General features: G+C 45.1%; 1 protein-coding gene across 2 annotated transcripts in view; it reads left to right on the top strand.

Annotated features, from left to right (window-relative positions):
* The first annotated feature begins 13,786 nt into the window (after window positions 1–13,786).
* LOC137379467 (thioredoxin reductase 1, cytoplasmic-like) overlaps window positions 13,787–18,598 on the top strand; it is a 44,147-nt gene continuing 39,335 nt past the window's right edge. Inside the window, exons 1-2 of one of the 2 annotated variants that reach the window (XM_068050326.1) lie at window positions 13,787–13,915; window positions 15,905–16,001. The gene's annotated coding sequence lies outside the window, so the exon portion shown is untranslated. The remainder of the gene's footprint in view (window positions 13,916–15,904; window positions 16,002–18,598) is intronic. The other variant, XM_068050325.1, reaches the window with a different exon arrangement.

Consider the following 18,598-nt stretch of genomic DNA (forward strand, 5'->3'; position numbering starts at 1 on the left):
CTACTGATGGCCGGGGTCACATTTGGTTGAAGTCTCAGAGTTCAGTTGGCATTCAGGAAGCTGTGCCCTGATGTCAGGGGAGGAAGGGAGGGGAAATGGGAATGGGAGTGTGGGGATGGGGGTGGGATCACGCTGGAAGAAAGATGAAAGAACAAAACAGGTTAGCACTTAATAAAGAGAAAAGAAAAACTTGCAATTATATAGTGCCTTTCACATCCTCAGGATGCCCCAAATGCTTTACAACCAATGAAGTACTTCCTTGAAGTATAGCCGCTGTGGTAATCTAAGATACGCAGCAGCCAATTTGCATGCAGCAAGCTCCCACAAACAACCATGTGATAACGACGAGATAATCTGTTTCAGTGATGTTGGCCGATATTTTACGGTCTCCGCTGTGGCAAAATTAGAGGTGGGGAGGGCATTTAATTGGGCAAGATGCTGGTGGTTGGGGGCCCCACCACCTTCTCGCCTCCATCCCAATTAAGTCAACGATGGGAAGGCCCAAGAACAGCCTTCCCACCTGCCACCAATTGTAGCCCTTAAGTGGGCAATTAATACCCAATTAAGGACCTCTTCCCACCACAGCTGGTATTAACCCAGGGGCAGGTGGACCAGTTGCCATGCGGGAAGAATGCATAGCAAACCTGTGTGGGTTTCTTGTTGGTCTCCTGGGGGGGGTGGGGTCCCTCAGAGCCTGATTGAGGGACCCGGTGTCGGGAATTGGTGGTGGGGGGAGGGGGGGGTGGGGTGGTTGCCGCCGAGAGCCACCAGCCTGCCCTTGCTGCTGACCCTCCTATACCCCCCCCCTCCCCCACGGTCCCCAGCCCACAAAACTCCTCCTGCCATCACTTACCTCTGGCCTGGGTCACTCCACGATCCTGGGCTTCTGCTGGGTGCCAGTCTAGCAGCAGCCACCACCTCTCCGGTGAGGCTGCCAGACACTGATCGGCCAGCAGCTCTTGGGTGGGGGTGGTGGGGACTTCCCTTTCCCGACGTGCTGATCCTGGGGAAGGCCTCTCAAATGCCCGATTTGTTTGTGATATGGCAGGCCTTCCCCAAAGGAGGCAACGCGAGTCTTTCGTCGACTCTCCAGCCAATGGCTGATGCCCCCATTGCCTCCATAAAATTCCCCCCGTAGTGTGAGAATGGCCAGGACACCAGGGACAACTCCCCTGCTCTTCATTGAAATAGCGCCATGGGATCTTTTACATCAGATGGGGCCTCAGTTTAACATCTCATCCAAAGGACAGAACCTCCAAGAGTGCAGCACTTCCTCAGTACCGCCTTGGAGTGTCAGCCTGGATTATGTGCTCAAGTCTCTAGTGAGACTTGAGCACACAACCTTTTAACTCAAGAGGCGAGTGTGCTACCCACAGGCTGACACAGCAGTAGCTGGAAACAGGAAACGACAGTCATCTGCACTAACGTTTGGGACAAATCTGGAAGCACTGGTCAGGTTAAGCACTAAACAGATCTGTTTATGATTTTACACAAGGTGACAGCCATTGCAATAAAAACCAGCAACAGAGAGTCCAGAACATCAACACAGCCACAAGCAAAGAGAGTGGAATGATCGATGCCCTCAGTTAAAGTGAGATGGATGACTTGCAGTCAAAAGTCCCAGCAGACACCTGGAACAATCCAGTCATCGTCCCCAGTAAAAGTTCCCGTAGTTACTGTGTTCAGGTATGTTACAAAGGTAAAACAATTAACATGCTTATTGGTGGGCCAATTCACACTAAGGCTGCCATCTCTGGTTGGTCATATGCCTGGAGCTTTCATCACATCATCCCCTACTTTCAACTGCCCTGCAACCTAACCTCAATTTTAATCTAACGCCGCCAACGGGAACAGGGTAACATCGGGTCGGACGCTGGTTTTATACTCTGTTCGATTTTACTGTTCACTGAGTTCCCGAAACTCAACTTCCTTCTCCCCATCTGATCCAGAGGCCTGGGCTAATGATGCGGAAGTAAGAGTTCAAATCCCACCACAGCAGCTGGGGAAATTAAATTCAGTTCAGTAAATAAATCTGGAATAAAAAGCCATTATCAGCAATGGTGATTATGAAACTACTTGTGCTTCAGGGAAGGAAATCTATTGTCCTTACCTGGTCTCGCCTGTATGTGACTCCAATGTGGTTGACTCTTAACTTCCCTCTGAAATGGCCAAGCTAGCTACTCAGTTACATTCAAGAAGGCAGCTCGCCAGCAGCTTCTCAATTTCTGCCAAGGGACCAAGTGAAGTAATTTGTAGATTATTGTCCTTTCCTCTCAAACACCCCTATCGTTTTGCCCCACTGTACCTCAGCAATCTCCACTGGTTGTTTTTCATTGTAAGCACCTTCACTCCAACAAAGGCTACTATTTATTCCTTTACTCCACCTGTAGCAAGTGCTCTTTTAGCCTCTGCGGTGGGGGGGGGGGGGGGTGGGGGGAATTTTAACATGCGTGGGGAGGTGGGATTGGGTGTGGGTGGGGAGGGTTTGCGGTTCAATGGGCAAAAATTCCTGGTAGGTCAGGAAGCCGACTTCAACCCCCACCAACTTCAGGGTCTTACTGAGGTGGGACAAGGGGCAGCCAGCCAGAAGGTGAGTTGGCATTTTAACCATGTTAATGAGGCTAGAACACTCGGATATAATCAGCGTCTGAGTTTCCAGGGCCTTGGGAAACCCAGGAGCCTCAGTGAGACTAGAGTAGCCTTGGGGAGAAGACACGTGCCTTTCTGGACCTGGAGGGGCAGGAGTGATTCCTCCTGGTGCCTCCCCCCCACCCCCCCAAAACTCCCTTGCTATCAGACCTCCCCCCCTTCATACAAACCCACCCATTCCTGGATTCCCCTTCGGGATCTGACTTCCTCTCCCCACCTGCTTCTCGAGGTCAGGGATTGGACCTACCTGGTCCTGTGGCCTCCTCTGGAGAGCTCCCTGCCCAACTGGAAGCCAAGCCTGCCAATCAGGCTGACTTCTGTGCGGGGAAACTGTCAGGACAAAAGTTACATGCTCTGGAGTTAAAACTCCACAGTGTCTGGGAAAACCGCCCTGCTCCAGCATTCCGCAAGTAAAAACTGCCCTCAGTGTCCCTGTGCACTGAAGTCTCTTCCCTCAGCACCTCTGCCTTGTCACCTCCTTTATCAGTTGAATCCTCCTTAAGACCTTTCACTAAGCTTTCACCAAACCCCTCCCCTACCCCTCTTTTCCTCTTTCCCCATCTTGCCTGATGTCAGTTCTCAGTCTCTGTGTCCTGAAATTCTTTCTTCGTGTGAGGAACACTTAGGGAGTGAAATTTGCAGTACACACATCCAGTAGGCTCAAAGGGTATAACAATACTTGCTTTACTTTCTCATTGAAGAAGCACAGTGTAAGACAAGACGGCGACATTATTCTCATGCAAGTTGTTTCGACTTGAAGTGAACGAGCTCCCATATTCTTCAGATGCTTAGCCTGACCACGGATATCATTTGTTGCAACTTAGCAATAGAGAACATTGAACCCATTACATTGTAGTTAGTCTGTTGCAAACTTTTCAAGTCTGCTTGAAACTCTGCCAACACTGCTTTGTTTGATACGAGTCTTTAATTTTTTTTTCTGCTTTTGGAGCTTGACCAAACTGGTAAGATTCTGAATGTCCTTTGATACAGTTCAGTAACCTTTCAATAACTGAATAACGCACTCGTGTTCAAACAGTGGTTGGATGGTCAGGATTAGAAATCTGAGACCTAGTCATTTAAGTACCATGGAACTCGGTATAATGCAGGTCCATCATGGACCTCAAAAATTTCACATAAATTTATAATTTCAGAATGTATTTCAAAACATTGTTGACATTTCAATACTCCACAAATGATTGAGAACTTGCCAATGAGATGGCAGCCTAGTGACTAATTAAGGCACCATTTTTCTTGGTATAAATCAGGGTCAAACGTGCACTGATACTCACAACGATCAACGTGAAATCAAGTTTACTGAATCACGAAAGAGAAAATCTTACACCATCGTCGAGAGGCTGAAAATCATCACCCAGATCAAGGAAGGTGGTAACGCAGGCATCCGTTTCCCGAAGAATGAGGGTCGCTGAATCAATGCTTCGGGGGTGACTTAGAGATGAAGAGAAGTTAAGGAAGGTGTCAATGGAGATGGATGAAGGTGGCCAAGCAAGAAAGAAAGTCCGAATTGCTGGCAATACATCTCTCGATAAGGCCGTATACACACTCCCCCAGAAGGCAGTGGATGCTGGGGGCAATTGGAGATTTCAAGACTGAGATTGATAGATTTTTGTTAGGTAAGAGTAGCCAGGGTTATGGAACGAAGGTGGGTAAATGGGGTTGAGATACAGATTGGCTGTGATCTAACTGAATGGCCCTCTCCTATGATCAGGTTCAGCTGTAATGTTTTGAATAACTCGCTAACACTCACTGGCCAGAATCTTACATGAAGAAATGACACCTGGAGCTGGAATTTCAGAGGTCAGGCGTCATGGTTCTGGAGGGTTAGGATCCCAACGCCTCTGGGACAGTTTTGAAGTTTCAAAGTTGTGTTTGGTGGTAGGGGGGAGGGAACACACTCGCTGCCAATTAACAGCTCATTAGGGCTCCTTTCGGAGCTTGTTAAGGGGCCAGGGTGTTCGAGAAGGCAATGTTTAAATCATATTTTGGCAATTCCGACCAATCCGGTACTCGTTAGTGTACAGCTGTTGGGGTCGCTGCAGGGCAAAAGCGAGTTTGTTTCCATGTATGGTGAGATTAAATTTGAGGGGCCAACTAGTGCCAGGTTGAGTGCTGCACCTCCACTTGGCATCCATGGCCACTTTCCGTCATCGTTACCTACCTGGCCCTTTCATACGCTGCCTGCTCTCGATGGCAAGGCAGCGGCAGTCCCCAACATGGCTGTCGCCTGCCTTTGCCAATGGCGCCAGGCAGGCAGTTCTCACCTCCTGGAGGCACTTGGTGCTTCTAATTGGGCATCGAGCTCACCTCCTGCCCAATTAAGGCATTAGCATTCAAAGATCGCATCGCAGGAGCAATGCAGCTGAAGTGTGGGGTCAGGACCCAGAATTCATCAAGGTGTCAGGTTTCCAACCCGCTTTGAAAATCCAGCCCCTGGTTAATATAGCCATAGAGTCGCAGAGTTATACAGCACAGAAACAGGCCCTTCAGCCCATGGTATCTGTGCTGGCCATCAAGCACCTATCTATTCTAATCCCATTTTCCAGCACTTGATGTGAGGCTTGTATGCTACGGCATTTCAAGTGCTCATCTAAATACTTCTTAAATGTTGTGAGGGTTCCTGCCTCTACCACCCCTTTAGGCAGTGTGTTCCAGATTCCAGCCACCCACTGGGTGAAAATCTTTTCCTCAAATCCCCTCTAAACCTCCTGTCCCTTACCTTAAATCTATGCCCCCTAGTCATTGACACCTCCGCTAAGGTAAAAAGTTTCTTCCTAACTATCCTATCTATACCCCTCATAATTTTGTATACCTCAATCAGGTCCCCCCTCAGCCTTCTCTGCTCCAAGGAAAACAACCCTAGCCTATCCAGTCTCTCTTCATAGCTGAAATGTTCCAGCCCAGGCAACATCCTGGTGACTCTCCTCTGCACCCTCTCCAGTGCAATCACATCCTTCCTATAGTGTGGCGACCAGAACTGCACACAATACTCCAGCTGTGGCCTAACTAGCATTTTATACAGCTCCATCATAACCTCCCTGCTCTTATATTCTATGCTTCGGCTAATAAAGGCAAGTATCCCATATGCCTTCCTAACCACCTGATCTACCTGTGCTGCTGCCTTCAGTGATCTATGGACAAATACACCAAGGTCCCTCTGACCCTCTGTACTTCATATGGTACTACCACCCATTGTATATTTCCTTGCCTTGTTTATCCTCCTAAAATGCATCACTTCACACTTCTCAGGATTAAATTCCATTTGCCACTGCTCTGTCCATTTTACCAGCCCATCTATATCGTCCTGTAATCTAAGGCTTCCCTCCTCACTATTTATGACATCACCAATTTTTGTGTCATCTGCGAACTTACTGATCATACCTCCTATATTCATTTCTAAATCATTGCAGTACACTACAAACAGCAAGGGTCCCAGCACCGATCCCTGCAGTACATCACGGGTCACAGGCTTCCAGTCACAAAAACAACCCTCGACCATCACCCTTTGCCCCCTGCCACTAAGCCAATTGTGGATCAAATTTGCCAAATTGCCCTGGATCCCATGGGCTCTTACCTTCTTAACCAATCTCCCATGTGGGACTTTATCAAAAGCCTTACTGAAGTCCATGTAAACTACATCAACTGCTTTACCCTCATCTACACATCTAGTCACCTCCTCGAAAAATTCACTCAAGTTAGTTAGACATGAACTCCCCCTGACAAAGCCATGCTGACTATCCTTGATTAATCCCTGCCTCTTCAAGCTGAGATTAATCCTGTCCCTCGGAATTTTTCCAATAATTTTCCTACCACTGATGTTAGACTCACCACCCTGTAATTAACTGGTTTATCCCTGCCACCCTTCTTGAATAATGGTACCAAATTTGCTATCCTCCAGTCCTCTGGCACCTGTCCTGTGGCCAGAGAGGATTTGAAAATTTGTGTCAGAGCCCCTGCTATCTCCTCCCTTGCCTCACATAACAGCCTGGGTTACATCTCATCTGGGCCTGGGGCTTTAACCACTTTTAAGCCGGTTTAAACCGTTAATACCTCCTCCCTTTCAATGCTAATTTGCTCAAGTATATTACAATCCCCCTCCCTGATCTCTACACCTACGTCGTCCTGCTCCAGAGTGAACACAGATGAAAAGTAATCATTTAAAACCTCACCTACGTCCTTTGGCTCCACATACAGATTGCCACTTTGGTCCCTAATGGGCCCTACTCTTTCCCTGGTTATCCTCTTGCCCTTAATATGCTTCAAAAACACCTTGGGATTTTCTTTTATCTTGTCCGGAAGTGTTTTGTCAGCCCCCCCTTTGCTCTCCTAATTACTTTTTTAAATACCTCCCGACACTTTCTATACTTCTCTAGGGCCTCCGCTGTTTTCAGCCCTCTGAATCTGCCATAAGCCTCCATTTTTTTTCTCTTATCCAATCCTCTATATCCCTTGACATCCAGGGTTCCCTTGACTTGTTGGTCCTACCCTTCACCTTTACGGAACATGTTGGTCCTGAACTCTCATTATTTCCTTTTGGAATGTCTCCCACTGGTCTGATGTAGACTTCCCTGCAAGTATCTGCTCCCAGTCCACTCTGGCCAGATCCTGTTTTATCATATTGAAATCGGCCTTCCCCCAATTCAGTACCTTTATTTCTGGTCCATCTTTGTCTTTTTCCATAACTACCTTAAATCTTAGAGAGTTATGGTCACTATCCCCAAAATGCTCCCCCACTGACACTTCTACCACTTGTCCGGCTTCATTCCCTGGATTAGGTCCAATGCCGCCCCTTCTCTTGTAGGACTTTCTACGTACTGGCTTAAAAAGCTCTCCTGTATGCACTTTAAGAATTCTGCTCCCTTTAAGCCTTTTGCACTAAGACTATCCCAGTTGATATTAGGGAAGTTGTAACCCCCTACTATTATTACCCTATTATTTTTACACCTCTCTGAGATTTGCCTACATATCTGCACCTCCATCTCTCCCTGACTATTTGGAGGCCTGACAAGTGATTGCCCTTTTTTATTTTTAAGTTCTACCCATATGGCCTCATTTGAGGAACTTTCTAAGATATCATCCCTCCTTGATCAGTAGTGCAGTACCACCTCCTCTTTTACACCCCTCCTGTAACGCCTGAAGATTTTATCTGCTGGAATATTGAGCCGCCAGTCCTGCCCTTCCCTCAACCATGTCTCTGTGATAGCAATAATATCATATTCCCATGTGTTAATCAACACCCTCAATTCATCTGCCTTACTAGTAAGACTCCTTGCGTTAAAATAGATGTAATCCAGCCTTGCATTTTTCACTTGTGCCTCAACCGGTCTATATTTGCTTTGCCTTCCAGACTGACTTAATTTCACTTCTATATTTGACTGTACATCACCCCCTACTGTACTTCCACTCTGTATCCCATTCCCCTGCCAAATTAGTTTAAACCCCTCCCCAACAGCACTAGCAAACTTCCCAGCAAGGATGTTGGTGCCATTCTGGTTCAGGTGCAACCCCTCCAACTTGTACAGGTCCCACCTTTGCCAGAAACAGACCCAGTGATCCAGGAAACTAAAGCCCTCCCTCCTGTACCATGTCTTCAGTCACGCATTCATCTGCTCTATCCTCCTATTCCTATACTCACTAGCATGTGGCACTGGAGTAATCCAGAGATTACAATCTTTGAAGCCCTGCTTTTTAATCTGCTACCGAGCTCCCTAAATTCTTGTTACAGGACCTCATCCCTCCTTCTACCTGTGTCATTGATATCAATGAGGGCTGTTAATATTTTAATATTCATGGTGCCTATGCCAGTATGGGACATTGGTGATGGGTGATGATTAAAAAAAAGGCTCACTCATCCAACTTAATCAAGAACCCACATCCTCTAATTAAATGTGTTTATTGTGAATTAACAATGTGTGTGCAGCAACAAGGAATTCTCTCCTGGAGCTATGATTACTTGGCATGACTAAGGAAAACAGAGCCTTCAGTTTCTTTTTACATGTGCAATCATCTGTGGCACCATCAAAATGTGGACCAACTTTAGTTTCTTTATTGTTGCTCTGCTCATTGATCACATTGCTGTTTGTTGAATCTTACTATGCACAAATTGGCTACTGCGTTTCCCCACATTTCAGTAGTGATTACACTTCAAATAGTAGGTCATTGGCTGTGAAGTGCTTTAGGATATGAGGACATCAAAGTTGCTATCTAAATGCAAATTTGTTTGTTTGTTGGTATCAAGTGATCACTTCACTGAATGACATTGATTTTGGCCGGACATTGATGTGACCTCACGTCATTGATGTGAAAAGCAAGTTGCAGACTTGGATCCTGAAATTCCATGTGGGTTCTATCTGACTCATGAAGGAACTTTGGCAAGAGACCAGTGGAAATCCTAAGGAAACCCAGTTTGTTGGCTCTCAGTCTGACAACACCTCAATTTAAAATTTGTTCAAGTTGCTCCTTGGCCTCACCCCTCCCAATCTGTAACCGCCTCCCAGCCCTACAATAATATAAAAGCAAAATACTGCGGATGCTGGAAATCTGAAATAAAAACAAGAAATGCTGGAACCGCTCAGCAGGTCTGGCAGCATCTGTGGAAAGAGAAGCAGAGTTAACGTTTCGGGTCAGTGACCCTTCATCGATTTGTTCGGCGGAGAGTTTCATCTGTTGACTTTTTAAAATTAAAATAAAACCACCCAGTTTGTATATTGTACATCGGATGAAGGGTCACTGACCCGAAACGTTAACTCTGCTTCTCTTTCCACAGATGCTGCCAGACCTGCTGAGTGATTCCAGCATTTCTTGTTTTTATTTTATCCCAGCCCTACAATCCCTCTGAGATCTCGGTGCTCCTCCAGTTCTGCCCCCTTGTGTATCCCCGATTTCCTTTGCTCCTCAATTGATGGTCTTGCCTTTAGCCGCTTGGGCCCTAAGCTCTGGAATTCCCTCCCTAAACCTCACCACCTCGCTACCTCTGTCTCCTCCTTTCAGACGCTCCTAAAAATCTACCTTTTTAATCAAGCTTTTGGTCACCTAGTATTTACTTATGTGTCCCGATATGAAACTTTGTTTGATAATGTTCCTATGAAAAGCTGCGGGACATGTTACTACATTAAAGCTGCTATATAAATGCAAGTTGCTATTCAATTCAGGTCTCCACAGTTTTTGCATTGCCTTGTAAGAGGCAGAGCTTCCACCTAGAGGTGGATGCCAGAGAACTTGTGTTCATGGTCCCAGCCTGGATTCGGCATATCAGAGGCAACTGATAGGCACACTGAGCAATGAGGCATACCGACCTTTCCAAGGGCGCATGTTGGGTCTACTTGTGGGGTCTGACCCTGGCAAGGAGCCTGAACCAAGGAAGAGACTAGCCCAGTTTCCTCACGCATTGGACAGGCAGGCAGGTGCCAACGAAACCGCTCAACTGACCCTTCTGCCCACTGACCTCATGCACTCTTCACCCCCTCGCATTGATATTCAGGACCTTATTCCCTTGCCAAAAAAGAAAATGTTTGAAGTTTTGGTTTGCTATCTGATCAGGATTGATTGATGGCTGAACACAAGCGTCTCAGTGCTCATGCATGCAGAAGTAGTTGCGTTTGTTTGCTGGAGTAGGAATTCACTGTGGATTTTTGCACTGTCATCGTGACTCTGGCAGGCAGCCAAATCCTTCAGGGAGCAGCTTGCTGACACTTTTGACCTGTTGGTGCACCCAGCCCCGAGAAAGTAAAGCAGCTGTGCACTTGGAATAAACACTTATAAATAGAAAAACTAATATTACAAAAGCATAATGACAATATAAAACCCGCTTCATTTTAGATGTTTTTGTCTACTTTGTGCATTATTGAACAACAACTTGTATTTATATAGTGTGTTAACATAGTAAAACATCCCAAGGCTCTTTACAGCAGCTTCATCAAACACAATTTGACACAGAGCCACATTAGGTGATATTAGGGTAGATGACCAAAGGCTTGGTCAAAAGGTTAGGTTGTAAAGTAGGACAGAGAGGTGGAGAGGTTTAGGGAAGGAATTCCAGAGCTTATGATCTAGGCAGCTGAAGGCCTGGCCACCAGTGTTGGAAAAATTAAAATCAGGGATGCTCAAGAGGTCAGAGTTAGAGGAGCACAGCTATCTCTATCTTGGAGGGTTGTGGAGCTGGAGGAGGTTACAGAGATAAGGAAGGGTGAGGCCATGAAGGGATTTGAAAACAAGGAAGAGAATTTTAAAATTGCTTGACTGGGAACCAGTGTAGGTCAGCGAGCTTAGGGTTGTTGGTGGAACGGGACTTGGTGTGAATAAGGATACGGATAGCAGAGTTTTGGATGGCCTCAAGTTTACAGAGGGTAGAATGTGGGAGGTCAGCCATGAGTTGTAAAACATCTCAAAATACTTGACAGGAAGCATTATTTTTTTTTTTAAATCGATACCGTGCCAAGTAAGGAGATATTAATTCTTGTGAAGAGGTAAGTTTTAAGGAGTGTCTTTTAAGGAATGTCTTAAAGGAGGAAGGGAGGTAGAGAGGTGGAGGGATTTTGAGAGGGAGCTCTCATCTCTTCACTGACACAAAAGAAACAAACAATCTGATGTTAGGTGATAAAACTGTTGTGATTACCACAGCAGAATCCTGAATTGTATACACATTTTTATAATGCAGTTCAGAGGATACAAAACTCAAATACCAAGTTACATGTATAGCTGCAAAACAGTGAACAATAAAGGCCTTTAAGATCAGATTTGTACTGGTTGCCAGGTTCTGATGTCAAGAGCTTGCACTAGTAACAATTCCATGCACTGAAGGTGCTGTATAAAGCACCTGAGGTAATTCTCATTGGAGTCAGACTCAAGCAGAACAGGAAGGTGTGTGGTGGCAAAAACTGCAGCTGAAGAGGTAGGTTTTAAGGAAGCTTTTTAAGGTGGGGAGATGTGGCAAGGTGGGGGTGGGGGGGTGGGGGGTGGGAGGGGTGCGGTGAGGTGGTGGTTTGGGGAGGCTGTTTCAGATAGATTAAGACTTTACCACTGACTGTAGTGTGAGGAGAGGGAGAGAGAGAGGAACACAGTTGGAAGAGTGAAATAAAAACAACAAATGCTGGAACCACTCAGCAGATCTGGCAGCATCTATGGAAAGAGAAGCAGAGTTAACGTTTCAGGTCAGTGACCCTTCTTCGGAACTGACAAATATTAGAAATGTCAAAGGTTATAAGCAAGTGAGGTGGGGGTGGGGCAAGAGATAACAAAGGAGAAGGTGTAGATTGGACAAGGTCACAGAATAGCTGACCAGAAGGTCATGGAGCAAAGGCAAACAATATGTTAATGGTGTGTTGAAAGAGGAAGCATTAGTACAGATAGGGTGTTAACGGACTGAAGGTTGAACAGCAGCAAGTACAAACATGAAAAAAAAAAGTGGGTAAGCAAACTGAACAAACTAAGATGAAATGAAATAAACATAAAAAAAAGGTTGTAAAAAATGTAAAAAAGAAAAAATAACTAAAAATAAAAGTAAAATGGGGGGCCCATCATGCTCTGAAATTATTGAACTCAATGTTCAGTCCGGCAGGCTGTAGTGTGCCTAATCGGTAAATGAGATGCTGTTCCTCGAGCTTGCGTTGATGTTCACTGGAGCATTGCAGCAATCCCAGGACAGAGATGTGAGCATGAGAGCAGGGGGTAGTGTTGAAATGGCAAGCAACCGGAAGCTCAGGGTCCTGCTTGCGGACTGAGCGGAGGTGTTCTGCAAAGCGGTCACCCAGTCTGCGTTTGGTCTCCCCAATGTAGAGGAGACCACATTGTGAGCAGCGAATACAGTATACTACATTGAAAGAAGTACAAGTATATCGCTGCTTCACCTGAAAGGAGTGTTTGGGGCCTGGGATAGTGAGGAGAGAGGAGGTAAATGGGCAGGTATTACACCTCCTGCGATTGCAGGGGATGGTGCCATGGGACTGTTGGAAGAGTGGTGGCTGAGAGCAGCAACTTAAGGCTGGAGAATTTTGCAGAGGCTTCACAACAACAACTTTCCTTTATCGAGTGTCTTTAACAGAAGAAAGTGTCCCCAGGCACTTCGCAGGAGCATAATCAGATGAGACAAAGCAGGATAGATGGTTAAACACTTGATCAAAGAGGTATGTTATAAAATGAGTCTTAAAGAAGAGAGACAGAGAGGTTTAAGAAGGGAATTCCAGAGCTTAGGACCTAGATGGCTGAAAGCACGTACACCAATGGTGGAAGAAAATAGAAGGATGCACAAAAGTCCAGGGCTGGACGACATTGCAGAGATAGGGACCGGCAAGGCTGCGGTGGGATTTGAACATGAGGATGAGAATTTGTAAATCGGGATGTTGGTGAACCAGGAGCCAATGTAGATGGGCGAGCACTGGGATGTAGGAAAGAGGCCTCCCTGAAAAAATGTGACATCTCCACTGATTCGTGGGAATCTCTTGTCCGAGATTCGCCCAAAATGGAGAAGAAGCATCCGCGAAGGTGCCAGCCAGTTCGAACAACGGCGACATGCCCAGGCAGTGGCCAAGTGCAAACAGCGGAAGGAGCGTTCGGAAATTCGAGCATCCCATTCACTCGCCTCACCAGACACCACCTGTGACAGCGTGTGCCGATCCAGAATTGGACTATTCAGTCACCTAAGGCCCCACAAACCTAGAGTGGAAGAAAATCATCCTCATTCCTGAGGGCCCGCCTAAGACTGAACTCTGATCAGCCAGCTGAACATGGGTCTCCCCAGATACAGGTCTGAGACTAAATACTGGGTGAGCCTTTGTCTCACTCAAATATCATCTACTTGCACTGGGTTAAAACCAGGTCCATCTGTAGTCTGAAAATAAAATAAAAACTCACTTATTTGGGATTTGAAGCATTGACAACACTCCAAGCATAGGATGATTCATGAGGTTACTTGAGGAATTCTGCTGATTCATTCAACCTTCATTTTCTCTGCTTTCAATTTGCCAGTAATCCCAGCAGTTAAATTGTATCTGGCCCTGCCCAATCTGAATTAGCTTCCATTGTATGACTAAACCGTCTTTAATCTCTGAAGGGTTGGAACGTAATGATTATGAACAGAGACTCCTCCTCCGTGGTTGCGACATTATGTCGAAAGACGGTATAGGCTACTGATAACTCGTCTTTATTTCGTCAGTGGAAAGGGTAGAGCAGAGCTTGTAGCTGTGTGCGGACTGGGATTGTGCTGAATGTGTTCGTTAGAATCCTGTATGTAAAAGAGACCGACAGAAGTCTGCAGGTAGGAGTCAGACTTGTAGAAATGTTCAAGCCTTTTTAGGACCAGCTCGGGCGATGGAGCAGGAATTGAATGAATGTTGGTCGTATCAGATGTTTTGTTTTTGTATTTCTTGTTCCTGAAGAATCTTGAATAAATCGACAAAGCGGGTTTCATTTTGCGAAAAGTGGAATGAAAAGCGGAGCGTGATTCACGTGGACTTTCGAGTATAGGTTGTGTTTTTAGAACCGATTAATTAACATGCGATTGGAAAAATGCAAGGGATTCCGAATCTAAATGAGTACAGTTTGCCTCGTGTGTGCAGCTGCGGACATCTATTATTCTCTCTAGTATTGTCAATCAAAGACTCTGTGTTGAAGAGTTGTGTGGATGTAGGAAATCTTTACGTTCTCTGCCAGTTTGCCCATTTTTTTCTTTTTGACCAGTGTAAAATCCTGTAACTTGAGATCCACCGTAAACGTATCTCATGCAGACTTGTATTACAGGTCATAACTGGGCAGGCTGTTCATTCACATGTCAAGATGTTTCATATCTGACTGACTTAATTAGATGAAATTATCTACACACATCTGTGCTGCCTGCTCCCTTCCCTTCAATGAAACAAGCGACCAAAAATAATAGAGCCGGGGTTAAAGAAGTATCTTTTTATACACATCTAATAAAAATGGATATTATTTGAATGGCCTCGTACAAGCCCACGATGTGCTGCCAGGGAGAAGTGTTGAATTTAAGGACGTAGTTGCATGCAGAATTGCATATCTGTATTTAACTCTAGCAGTAATCTGCACTTCCTCAATTGAGAATGACAAAGCAGAATGTTGCTACAGGGCAGATACTGAGACTGTAGGCTGGCATTTTGCCTTTGCAGGCACAGGCAGCCTCTGTGGGCATATCATGTGGTTGGGAGGTCAATGCTGGGTGGGGAAATTTCACAATCCGGGTGGTTACAACAGAGAAGGAGGCCATTCGGCCTGACCTGTCCATGCTGGCTATCAGCATATCTCAAGCTAGTCCTACACTCCTACTTTTTCCTGTAGCCCTGCAATTTTTTTGCCCTTTGGGTGCTGTTCCTCTTCTCTTTCTCTCTTTTTTCCCCCCCCCCCCCCCTTTTTTTTTTTAAAAGCTATAATTGAATCTGCCTCCACTGCCCCTTTTCAGGCAGTGCATTCCAGATCCTAATCATTCTGCATAAAAGTAGTTCTTCCTCATGTTGCCTTTCGTCGTTTGCCAGCCACTCGCCCAATGGGTGCAATTTTAACCTGTCCCATTGGTCAGGAAATTGACAGGATTGGGTGTAATGTTGGTTTTATGCCCTGCTCAATTTTGCACTCTAGTGAAACCAGCAAGTAATATTGGGTAGAGTGTAAAATCAGCATTCCACCTAATCACCTGGGTTTCCACCCAGTGAGTTAAGTTAAAATTGTCCCATATGAGTATAAATCCCATTTTTGCCTTCCACACAAGGTAGAGCTTGACTTTGAACATAACACAGCCCCTCAAGCCTACTCTGCCATTCAATCAGATCATGGCTGGGCTGATCTGATCTTGTCCTCCACTCCACTTTCCTGCATGTTCCATAGTGTTGATTCTCCTTTACTAATAGTTACCCACCTCCTTTTCCCTTCTCTCTAATCTTCTAAAATGTCAAGTATCCCTGAATATTCAATTCCCAGCCTTGGTCATCTTGCAACCACATCTCCTAATGGATAGGGAATCAGACCCGCTTATTTCTATTTGTGCCATCAATTCATCTATCTTGTTATAAGTGCTGTGTGCATTCATTCAAAGAGCCTTTAATTTGATTGTGTAAAACAATTGATAATGAATCAGCATGTTTTACATCTCCTTTTCCCGCATTGACTTCAATGGAATTAGAGATGTATAACTGGATGCATGCTCTCTATTGCCCACTCTATGCCAAATGACCCTCATTGTGTATGATTTGAAGAGGTAATTTGAATATTGTAATATCCGCATGTGATTTGGCTACAGCTTAATATTCAGATGAAGGATGTCCCATGTGAAATCTGACTGAGGACAAAAGTACTGACAAATACAAAAGCCCATGAGCAGTGAAAAATGCAGACAGGTAGAGTTTTTATCCTTTTTTTTAAAAAATAAGGATTTAACTTGTTTTGTTCGGACTGTGCTTTAAGTTACCTTCCAAGGTATTTTTGGGCTTTTTCCTTTTTTTTTTTAAATGCAGCATTATTTAGTTAGAGCTTAATTTGAAATGAAAAATGCTGTGTATATAATTTCTCAGACACACCTAGTGGTGATTTCTGCAATAATTCTATTGTGAAATGAGATCCTTGATTAGGAAACTCACAATGAGTGTTCTCCAATGACCTGCAGTTTGCGTGGGAATGAGTATTCAGTTCCTGTAATGGATCACTGATATAACTATGTTCTCAGTTTGCGAAGAAAATACAGACCTGGCTTGAATTATTAATCCTCTGAGCCACTCTTTGTTCGAAAGGTGGATTGATTTTTATGTCTATTTTCATAATAGATCAATAAAGAATTGATCTCTCATTTTTCTTTACTTCTCATTACTTTTTGAAAATGCATACTAGCTAGGTGATCTCCACTTCCCTCTCCTTCATTCCTCTTCTCTGCACAGTCCTCTCACCCCCCCCCCCCCCCCCCCCCCACCTACAGTCTGCTTAAGTTTCCTTTCCATTTTCTAATAGGATCATCTGATGTGGTGGTGTGGCATTTTGCATCATCACCTGTTAGAATTACTTCCATGGTATTTTCCTTCCGATTTACAACTTTTTTTAAATTTTACTTTCGACGAGTCTTTGTTACAAGTACTGACTTTTATATAGTGTATTTTATGCTGTGCTAATAAAAGCAATGTGAAGGAGCACAGGCACCCTACAATTATAATGTAAATACAGCCCAACTCCACCATCAGGGCTGATCTGGCTTGATCAAAGTGGAGGGACATCAGGCTGGAGGAGGGGCTCTCACTCTGGGGTTAGGTTAACTTTAGATTTATTCTGTATCAGTTTAGTATTGGTAGGCAGGAGAAAAACATTTTTCATGGACTTATGTGTAAATGCACTTTTATTTTGCCCAAATTATATCAAACTATGTAAAATGAAGGGTTTTGATAGGAATCAGTTTCTCCTCCGTTATACTGTGACCAGTGGGTTGGTAACCAGAGGACATCTGGTTAAGGCAATTGGGAAAGGGCTAGATGGAGATGAGGGTTTTGTAATGCAGCAAGTTATTAGTAATGGATTGTCTGGGTGGTGCAAGATTCAGTAGAACTTTCAAAAGGGAACTGGATAAATGCTTAAAAAGCAAGCATTTGCAGGACTTTGGGGAAGAGCATGAAGTGGAACTAATTGGATAGCTCTTTTCAGAGGTGCAATGGGTCAAATGACCACCTCGTGCGCAATTCTGATTGGTAGAAACAATTTCCTATGGTGGTGTAGACATGAAGTCAAGACCAAGTAAGGTTAGAGATGGGGGATAATTGGACCAGGGTGCATCAATGTACTTCAATCCTTTATTGTGAAACCATACAGATTTTTCTTTTATATATAATGCTTTATTTTTTTTTATATACAATAGCAAAACATGGTAATTTGAGAAGTGGTGAGTTTGAACATATTTTTCTGCAGGCTGTGTCTGGGAGATGCAAAATTAAAGTGCTGCAGTGCTCCCACTGATAGGGTGTGATTGTAATGCTATAAATTGGAATATGGAAAGGTGGGGTGGTGGGGGGGGGGGGGGGGGGGTGGGGAAAGAAGTCCTACATTTATATAGTGCTTTTCACGAGCACAGGATGTCTCCATGCAGTTTTTTTTTGTGTAGTCAGTGAGGTAATGAAAGTGATTACATGTGAATTTATAATGCAAAAATATGACAAATATAGCAGTAAGTAAAGGCCTGCTCGGGTATGAAATTGAAGCCCGGCCCGAGTCCTTTTGTTGTTTTTTCCCCAACCTGACTACTGTAATAAATAGGCCTGGACAATGTATGTCAGCCAAGAGTGACGTCTCAATTCATTCCATCTTCGCTGCCTCCGGAGAATACTTGGCATCAGGTGGCAGGACCGTATCTCCAACACAAGTCCTCGAGGCGGCCAACATCCCCAGCTTGTACACACTACTGAGTCAGCGGTGCTAGGCCATGTGAGCCGCATGGAAGATGGCAGGATCCCCAAAGACACATTGTACAGCGAGCTCGCCACTGGTATCAGACCCATCGGCCGTCCATGTCTCCGCTATAAAGACGTCTGCAAATGCGACATGAAATCCTGTGACATTGATCACAAGTCGTGGAAGTCAGTTGCCAGCGTTCGCCAGAGCTGGCAGGCAGCCATAAAGACAGGGCTAAAATGTCGCGAGTCAGAGAGACTTAGTAGTTGGCAGGAAAAAAGACAGAGGCGCAAGGGGAGAGCCAACTGTGCAACAGCCCCGACAAACAAATTTCTCTGCAGCACCTGTGGAAAAGCCTGTCACTCTAGAATTGGCCTTTATAGCCACTCCAGGCACTGCTTCACAAACCACTGACCACTTCCAGGCGCGTATCCATTGTCTCTCGAGATAAGGAGGCCCAAAAGAAAAAGAGCGAATATCAAACATGCCTTGTCCAAATGTTGTGATCCTCCATTCTGGCAACAGGGTATTCCTGCAGAACGTTCCTCCTTGAGCAAGGCAGCACTGTCTG

The sequence above is a fragment of the Heterodontus francisci genome, chromosome 18, assembly GCF_036365525.1.
Source record: "Heterodontus francisci isolate sHetFra1 chromosome 18, sHetFra1.hap1, whole genome shotgun sequence".
Classification (NCBI taxonomy): domain Eukaryota; kingdom Metazoa; phylum Chordata; class Chondrichthyes; order Heterodontiformes; family Heterodontidae; genus Heterodontus; species Heterodontus francisci.